At 43.4% G+C, this 10,055-nt stretch overlaps 1 non-coding gene across 1 annotated transcript; it reads left to right on the top strand.

Moving 5' to 3' along the window:
- Positions 1-2,765: 2,765 nt before the first annotated feature.
- Positions 2,766-2,839, top strand: TRNAK-CUU. The gene has a single exon. It is a non-coding gene; the product is annotated as a tRNA-Lys (tRNA).
- The last annotated feature ends 7,216 nt before the right edge of the window (positions 2,840-10,055 follow it).

Below are 10,055 nucleotides of genomic sequence, written 5' to 3'. Positions count from 1 at the left end.
CTGTCTCTCTCTCCTCCCCTCCCCCCCAAGCATTCACACTTTTCCTAATTTGGCAACCCAGTTCTCTAGCCATGTATCATGCACAAATTGCTAATAATAATAATAATAATAATAATAATAATAATAATAATTTATTACTTATACCCCGCCCAGCTGGCCAGGCCTTCCTAACCACGGTGGGCAGCTTCCAACAGGATATTAAAAACACAATAAAACATCAAACACTAAAAACTTCCCTAAACAGAATATATTGTGGTAAATGTGCCCAAGAAAACACACAAATGAAAATGGCACCAAAATGCATTATACCAGGGCAATTGGCTTCCCCAAAACATGCCCGTTAGGCAAAATTGCATGCAAAGTGTATACTAGGAAGAATTCACGCTAAAACGCTGGTGGATCTTCACGAGGGCTGTAAAAAATGAAAATTGCAAACTGATCTGGAAAGGTAGAGAACGGATGACTGTATAAAGAACAAACTTAGTTAGTCTCTAATGTGCTACTGGAAGGAATTTTTTTTTTTTTAGTTACAGGTGGGTAGCTGTGTTGGTCTGCCATAGTCAAAACAAAATAATAATAGTTGGTCTCGTATCTGAAGAAGTGTGCATGCACACGAAAGCTCATACCAAGAACAAACTTAGTTGGTCTCTAAGGTGCTACTGGAAAGAATTTTTTATTTTGTTTTATTTTTTATTTTGTTTTGTATAAAAGGAGAAACTGAAACCAAAATGGACGAATTTGCCCTATGATTTCATTGGCAGTTCTCCAGTGCAGGTGCGAGCCATTCTATGACAAGGAAGCTGGTTAAGTGTTGTGGAGATGGCTCTTTCAGACTGTCTCCTGCAGGGATTTAATTGGACGGACACCGTCTGCCCATTAGCGGATCTCCTCGAGCGCAGAGCCATCAGAATCCAGCACACTGAAAAGGTGAAACACCTGGAGAGAAAAAAGTCCATTTAAAGCTCAGCTCACAGCAGCAGGCCAGCCTCTGTGCAGAATTTAACAGGTGTGAAATGGTGTTTGCTTGGTTATGTTTACCAGCACAGCCACCCAGAGATCATATGGCTTCCTCTTCCCACCGCAGGAGGCAAACAGATGAATCTTACCTTGGCAGGAGCCTAATTTGCTACACCAGGAGGTGTGCTGGATTGGTTTTTATATTTGGCAATTGCTCCCTCGGTGGCAGAGCTGCCTGTTGGCATCAGGTGGAAATATAAGTTCAGGTGTGGATTTTCATTTGGATTCCAAGGCCCACCTTCTTCCTGGAGACTTGGGGCCAGGAACTATATTGAGAAACAAGTAAACACACCACCCCATGTGTGTTTGCTCAGAAGTAGGGGTGTGTGTTTTGAGGATGTAGTTAATGCAAACGTACCCACGGTGCATTTCCCTCAACCATATGCTAATCACAATTCTGCTGCCCTTTGAAATTTCCACATTTCTGAAGTTTGCAGTTCCCTAGCCGAAAGATCTGTACAGAAATACATACAGGTGAAACTTGAAAAATTAGAATATCGTGGAAAGGTTCATTTCTTTCACTAATTCAACTTAAAAGGTGAAACTAATATATGAGATACCATATTTTTCACTCCATAGGGCGCACCTCGTTTTTAGAGGAGGAAACAAGAAAAAAAAATACTTTTCTGGTTTTCCTTCTCTAAAAGCCCTTTTTTGGAGGATCAGCTAAACGTTTTGCAGCTTTTTTTTGCAAAGGGGAAAACCCTGGTTTTTTGAGGATCAGCTAAAAGTTTTGCAGCTTTTTTTGCAAAGGGGAAAAAGCAAAGCTCCTTTTGCAAAGGGGGAAAAGCAAAGAGGAAAAGCCCCCTTTTTATGGGGTTCAACTCACATTTCTGCACCTTCTAAAGGAAAAGGAGCCTTTTCTACAGTTTCCAGACAGATAATCTAATCAGCCAGTCACATGTTGCTGGGGAAACAAACAACCTCCCTCTGCAGCACATTCAACAATGGAGGGCGGGGCTGAAAGGGAGCCGGGACTCTTATCTCTCTCCCGATCTCTTGCTGCTCAGCTGCTGAGCGGGGTCCTTTCAACACCCCCTTTTCTCTTTGTAAAATAAAAAGCATGATCGTCTTTTGGCCCCTGGGCAATTCAGCTCCAGGGACCACCATTCGCTCCATAAGACGCACAGATATTTCCCCTTACTTTTCAGGAGGGAAAAAGTGCATCTTATGGAGCGAAAAATACGATAGACTCATGACATGCAAAGTGAGGTATGTCAAGCCTTTATATGTTATAATTGTGATGATTATGACGTACAGCTGATGAGAACCCCAAATTAACAATTTCAACTTTGGGGTTTTCATCAGCTGTACGCCATAATCATCACAATTATAACAGGCAAAGGCTTGACATATCTTGCTTTGCATGTCATGAGTCTATCTCATATATTAAACTCCAGTAGCTAATGAAAACAATTGCTTACATAAACGGACTTTTCCACGATATTCTAATTTTTTTCGAGTTTCACCTGTATATTAATCAAAGATAACAGATGAAAAATTGCATTATTTTGGAGGGAAATTGCAGTGGAGGTAGAACATTGCCACTGAGGCTAGCAGTCGTAGATAACTTTGTCCTCCACGTATTTTTCTAATCCTCTTTCAAAACCATCCGTGTTTGGTAGCCAACACTGCCTCCTTTGCCATACCTTCATCAGTAAATAAACTGAAAGATAAGAAGAGCCTTGCTGGATCAAGGCAATGGCCCATCTTGCTCTTAGAGTGGTCAACCAGGTGTCCACCAAGCCTCCTGGGATAGCTCAGTTGGTAGAGCATGAGATTCTTAATCTCAGGGTCGTGGGTTCGAGACCCACCTTGGGCAAAAGATTCCTTCATCATCTGATGTTTCTGTGGACTAGATGGGCCTGTGGAACGCCCTCCCACCAGATGTCAAAGAGAAAAAACAACTACTAGACTTTTAGAAGACATCTGAAGGCAGCCCTGTTTAGGGAAGAATACTATTGTATTTTAATATTTTGTTGGAAGCTGCCCAGAGTGGCTGGGGAAACCTAGCCAGATGGGCAGGGTATGTATAAATAAATATAAATAATATTAATATAAATATAAATATTATTATTATAGTCCCTTCCGACTACATTTCTGTGATTCTGTTATTCTAAGCAGGACCTGAGGATAACAGCACTCTCCCTGCATTTGATTCTTCAAATTTGTATTCAGAAAATTGGTACACTGTAGGTGGAACATATTTGGTTATATCACAATGCCACCAAGGTAAAAGAAAAAAACTGAGAATAAGGGCAACTGAGACCATTTTAAAGGCATAATTCCACTTCTTCTGAAAACTCACTCATTAAGGGAGATATTTTTCAGTGCTGCCAAAGAAAGATTCATAGCTTCCAGTCAGTCTCAGTGTGACTCATAGCTATGACCTGATATGTAAAAATAGTTTTGTTTTTTTTAAAAAAACAGCTGATTGGAGTTTTCTGTGTCCCCATTGTTTCAACTATTTGATCAGCTATTGTTCCCCTGTCTCTGTCTTCTTCTGTATGAATAGGCAGTGCCTGCCAGGAGAGAGTTTTGCTTCTCCTAACAATCAAAATAATGATGTATGGAAGTGGAAGCTGGACCATAAAGAAGGCTGATCGCCGAAGAATTGATGCTTTTGAATTATGGTGCTGGAGGAGACTCTTGAGAGTCTCATGGACTGCAAGAAGGTCAAACCTACCCATTCTGAAGGAAATCAGCCCCAAGGGCTTGCTGGAAGGACAGATCCAGGAGCTGAGGCTCCAGTACTTTGGCCACCTCATGAGAAGAGAAGACTCCCTGGAAAAGACCTTGATGTTGGGAAAGATGGAGGGCACAAGGAGAAGGGGACGACAGAGGACAAGATGGTTGGACAATGTTCTCGAAGCTACCAACGTGAGTCTGACCAAACTGCGGGAGGCAGTGGAAGACAGGAGTGCCTGGCGTGCTCTGGTCCATGGGGTCACGAAGAGTCGGACACGACTAAACGACTAAACAACAACAACAATCAAGGCTGATGGAGATTGTGAGAGTTTGGAGGGGTCTGTAGGTAATTTTGCCAGCAGCAAGACATTGCCAGGAAATTTTTCCTCTCTCTCAAACAAACTCTAGAGTACCAGAACAATGAGGAAGGAACAAAGGGATGAATGGTAGATAATTGTTGTGTCCAGGATTAATGATACACAAATGAAGCCAGCTATTCCTCCTCTGGTTATGATGTACCCAAGCTTCACACCTGTGGGAGAGCTACAAGGTGACATGGAATTTCACTAGCAGCAAGGCCAGTGTTATGTATGTGACCTGACCACAAAACTGTTATATGGAGTTGTTATGGGGGAACCAAACAGCTGAATGTTAAAGTGAAAAACAGCTCCATATAAGCTATAAGTAAAGGTAATGGTAAAGGGACCCCTGACAGTTAAGTCCAGTAGCGAACGACTCTGGAGTTACGGCGCTCATCTCACTTTACTGACCAAGGGAGCCAACATTTGTCCACAGATAGTTTTTCCGGGTCATGTGGCCAGCATGACTAAGCCACTTCTGGGGAAACCAGAGCAGCGCACGGAAACGCCACTTACCTTCTTGCCGGAGTGGTACCTATTTATCTACTTGCACTTTTGGGCGTGCTTTCGAACTGCTAGGTGGGCAGGAGCTGGGACCGAACAACAGTAGCTCACCCCGTCGCGGGGATTCAAACCTCCAACCTTCTGATCGGCAAGCCCAAGGCTCAGTGGTTTACACCACAGCGCCACCTGTGTCCCTTATATAAGGTAGGAGGAGGGCTCTAATACACAGAGTAAAACTAGGTTGGATGAGAGGTGATGGGATGGCAGAAGGTGATTGGGTGAGATGATGTATATTTGCCTGTATAGTTCTAGTTACAGGTAGGTAGCCATGTTGGTCTGCTGTAGTCGAAACAAAATAATTTTTCCCCCCTTCCAGTAGCACCTTAGAGACCAACTAAGTTTGTTATTGGTGTGAGCTTTCGTGTGCATGCACACGAAAGCTCATACCAATAACAAACTTAGTTGGTCTCTAAGGGGCTACTGGAAGGGAATATTTTGCCTGTATATTGTGTGTCTTAATGGAAATGCTCTTGCAGACTCTATCCTGTAATCATAGACTTGAAGGGCTGGAAGGGACCCCCGAGTGTCTTCTAGTCCAACCCCCTGCAATGCAAGAATCTCAGTCAAAGCATCCATGACAGATGGCCATCCAACCTCTGCTGGAAAACCTCCAAGGAAAGAGAGTCCGCAACCTCCTGAGGCAGACAACAAGCAACTCTCCATTCGTGTGTGTTCGAGTTGTGCATGATCGCGCATACGTGCGCCATTTTCAGGGCGAAGCAGGAACAAAAGAATCTCTAAGCAGTATACAACCTGCTTTGAATAATTGAGGCGGGGTTACTGTCAGGCCCATAATTATTGTGGCCTGTGTGATGTATGGAGGAATGTGACTTTACCACAAGGCTGGTAAGTACAAGTTAAAGAGGAAATCAATGACTGACTCCATATAAGGTACAAGGAAGGTTCTGACACATGCAGTAAAAAGGGGTTGAGTAAGGGTTTTAAAGGACTGTGGCTGGATGAGAGATGATGAAGCAATGGTTGCAGCAGATGGATGGGTAGAGGATGCATATTTGCCTATATAGTGTGTGTCCCAATGGAAATGAACTTTGCAGGAAACGGTGTTCTCTCTGCCACAATGAGGACTTGAATCTTGTTCTTCTGATCTTGCAAAGCTGAACCTCTTTCCAGGCCTGCACCACTCTCGCATGAAGAAGAAACAAAGTCATTACATATTCTAAGCTTAGCATACAGAGACAGGCTAGGCTAGATCACCTTTCGATAGTATTCAGTCATCCCAATTTTACCACCTCACCTGATGTTTCTGTGTACCTGGCCTATCTCTGGAACAGAGTGAACTGCCTTATACAGAGTCAGACCAGAGGTCCGTGTAACTCAGCAATGTCTACACCGGGATTTCAGATGTGGGGATAATCCCAGCCCTACCTGGAGATGCCAGGGATTGAACCTGGGGCCTTCTGCATGCAAAGCAGATGTTCCCCAGGTGAGCTACCACCTTTCTCATCAGGGGGCAGGGATTCACAGGCTCCCAGATCCCTCCCTGTACCTTTGCAGCCCATCAAAGGCCCTAAAGTGCTAGCGAAACCAGTTTTGTATTCCACTTCTTGTCTTCATAGACATCCCACTCAGGCATGTAATTGATTTCAGTTTATAGGGGTGTTAAATGGAATGCTGCGTCTGCACAAAACCATCTCTTTCTGGCCCGGGGAGAGAGAGAGAGAGAGAGAGAGAGAGAGAGAGAGAAAGAAAGAAAGAAAGAAAGAAAGAAAGAAAGAAAGAAAGAAAGAAAGAAAGAAAGAAAGAAAGAAAGAAAGAAAGAAAGAAAGAAAGTCAAATGATTTGATCAATGAGAGAGCTTGAATAATGCATTTAGAAAAGCAAGGAAGTGTCAAATCATACCACCAAGTGGCCAGGGAGCCTAGTCACAGAACCACAGAATTGTCGAGTTGGAAGGGAACTCATGGGTCATCTAGTCCAACCCCCTGCAATGTAGGAATCACAGCTAAGGAATCCCTGTCAGAAATGCTATGAAGACAAGAAGTGGAATGCAAAGGCACACTGATATGACCGTTCTCTCACTGCAAGGAATGGGGCTTTGTCCCTCTCTTCACCCCACACTCTGTTCTGGGGGTGCTCTTGTCCCTCCCCCCCACCCCAAGCTGATTGGCTCTCCTTAAAGAAGCTCGCCCGGTGCCTTCGTTGAAGCAGTGTGGAAGCAATGATTCTTCAACATCAACTTCGTTGGACTGGTCATGTTGTTCGGATGCCTGATGATCGTCTTCCAACTATGCTATTTTGAACTTAAAAATGGAAAGCATAATGCTTGTGGTCAACAAAAGAGGATTAAAGACTCTCAAGGCAAATCTTAAAAAAAATGTAGTATAAACACCGACAATTGAGAAACACTGGCCTGCAAGCGCTCCAATTGGAGAACAGCTTTTACCAAAGGTGTCATGAGCTTTGAAGACACTTGAACTCAAGACGAAAGGGAGAAACGTGCTAAGAGGAAGGCACGCTTGGCAAATGGACACCGTGATCAACTCCCATCCGGAAACCAATGTGGAAGGACGTGTGGATCCAGAATTGTCCTCCACAGCCACTTACGGACTCATTGTTAAAACCATGTTTATGGAAGACAATCTGAAATATACTCGGAGTCAAGTGTGAATTTCATGCTCTTTATTCAGCTCATAGTAGTAAGGAATGCAGTTCCCCCAAAATGTCTGCTTTATATACACTATTTAAACAATGGGCCCAACGTGATTGGCTAATTCCAGGAAACTCCTGTATGCCAATCGGGTTGCGGATTCACTTCTACCTGGAGCTGGATTGGGTGGCTCCTGCGGACCAATCAGACTGACTGCTGCATTCTGGATCCTATTGTTCTAGGACCAATCAGACTGCTGCATTCTGAATCCTATTGTTCTAGGACCAATCAGACTGCTGCATTTTGGATCCTATTCAACTCAGTACATAACACAATATTACTCGGCTACGAGTGATCGCCAAAGAGAAGAGATCTTAGGTGCCAGGTGAAAACTTTTCTCTTCAACCAGGCATTGGGATGATTGACATTCTATGTTTAACTGTAAAAAAGAAACACAGAACCTGCTGGTTTATTTATGATATTCATTTCCATTGCATCTTTCCATTTTGGCACAGGGATAGGGAAGCCACAGTCCTGCAGTTGCTCTCAAACTACAACACCCATCAACTCAACATCAGCCATGCTGGTGGGGGCTGAGGAGAGTTGGAGGCCAACAATGTCTGGATGGCCACCTGGGTCCCCCACCCCTGTTTTAGGATTTCAGGGCAGCACATAGCCAGGGACATCAAAAACACAAAAACAAAACAACAAAAACAGCAGCCGAAACATCAGATAAAGAACATCCAATTCACAGCCATTTATAATCCCTAGGTAAGTTAGCATGACTAGGCCTGTCACCAGATTTATTGCAATGTTGGCACCAGGAAGGTCTTTTTGGGCAGGTCTTTTTGGGGATGTTGCTTCACAACTGCTGCCACAAAAGCTCCTCCCTGCATTCTTAAGTATTCTGTGGAAGCTCATTTACTAGGAGAAATTGCTCACTGCCCTGCCAAAGAGAACTGCAAGTGAAAAATTTAAAAGTTTTCACAAAAACCTCATGGCCAGAACTAGTGGCTAACATTTTATTAAGGATTGCAATTTTATTGCATTTTGGGGATTGGGATGGTATACTGCCTCATTACCATTTATGAAAGCTGGTATAGAAGAAGAAGAAGAAGAAGAAGAAGAAGAAGAAGAAGAAGAGTTTGGATCTGATATCCTGCTTTATCACTACCCGACGGAGTCTCAAAGTGGCTAACAATCTCCGTTTCCTTCCTCCCCCACAACAAACACTCTGTGAGGTGAGTGGGGTTGAGAGACTTCAAAGAAGTGTGACTAGCCCAAGGTCACCCAGCAGCTGCATGTGGAGGAGCGGGGAATCGAACCCAGTTCACCAGATTACAAATCCACTGCTCTTAACCACTACACCACACTGGTGTCCATGGATTTTTCTTGGCAGGGATACTGGAGTGGCTTTCCAGTTCCTGCTCCAGGTGCTGGAGGAGACTCTTGAGAGTCCTATGGATTCCAAGAAGATCAAACCCATCCATTCTTCAGGAAATCAGCCCTGAGTGCTCACTGGAAGGATAGATCCTGAAACTGAGGCTCCAATTCTTCGGCCACCTCATGAGAAGAGAAGACTCCCTGGAAAAGACCCTGATATTGGGAAAGACTGAGGGCACAAGGAGAAGGGGATGACAGAGGACAAGATGGTTGGACAGCGTTCTTGAAGCTACCAACTTGAGTTTGACCAAACTGCGGGAGGCAGTGGAAGACAGGAGTGCCTGGCGTGCTCTGGTCCATGGGGTCACGAAGAGTCGGACCCGACTATATGACTAAACAACAACAACATGGAAATATTTTAATTAATAAATTGGTGCTTGATAATTTTGAAGCCTTAAAAAATGGGAGGGGCAGATGATGAAATGCTAGTACAGTCATATATTGGTTTTTGAACAGTTTAGTTCATGAACAACTCAGAGCTCGAACGTTGCAAACACGGAAGTAGGTGTTCTGGTTTGCGATCTTTGCCTCAGAAGCCGAACATTTTGGAAGTCACATGGACTTCCAGAATGCATTCTATTTGAAAACCAAGGTACAACTGTATTTTGAATTCTTGATGGGCTGGCAAATGGTTGAATTCTGCCATTTATACATTGTAAGAAATGACAAACAAACCCTGGAGTGGAATTGGCAAGTTTTACCAGCTGACTGAAAAACATTTCACTCTTCCTTCGATTCCAGGTGAAAAATCGCCAGTTTGCAAAATTCGAAATGACAACTAGTCCATTAAAAAAAGAAAGAAAATGAAAATGCGATTGATATTTTGTTTCCTTACAGTTATTGGGAGCTTGATTTATAGATGAAAACAAATAGTACCAATGAACAGAGGCATGTTGGTCATTAAAACTGAGCAAGATGCCAGCATTTAAATATAATTGGCTCTGGTGTCATAAGCAGCAGACACATTTTATCCATTACTCAATCCTCTCTGGATATTGGTAAGGGCCCAGACATCATAATTAATGTATATTACAAGCTTCCTAAGAAATAAAATCCAAATGATTTCTTACTGAATTATTTTGTTCCCATTTAGGAGGTACAACAAGCAAGGGTTTCTGTCTAGCTTCCGTAGTTCAGATCATTTCAATTAAAACCGAAAACAAACAATCCATAAAATCTATTCTCTCCCTAGCAACATGAGCACGCAGTCTGAGGAGCCAAATTTCCACAGTCAAGAAAAACCCAGATGTGAAGCTACCATTTCCATCAGCTGCAGTCAGCGTGGCCAACCAAGAAGGATGAAAGGTGTTGAAGCAACATAGGAAGCTGCCTTCTACTGAGTAGAACCTGGGATCTTCTGCATGGAATGTGGATGC

Source organism: Lacerta agilis, chromosome 6 (assembly GCF_009819535.1).
Source record: "Lacerta agilis isolate rLacAgi1 chromosome 6, rLacAgi1.pri, whole genome shotgun sequence".
In the NCBI taxonomy this organism is placed as follows: Eukaryota; Metazoa; Chordata; class Lepidosauria; order Squamata; family Lacertidae; genus Lacerta; species Lacerta agilis.
This window is presented reverse-complemented; position numbering and strand designations above follow the sequence as displayed.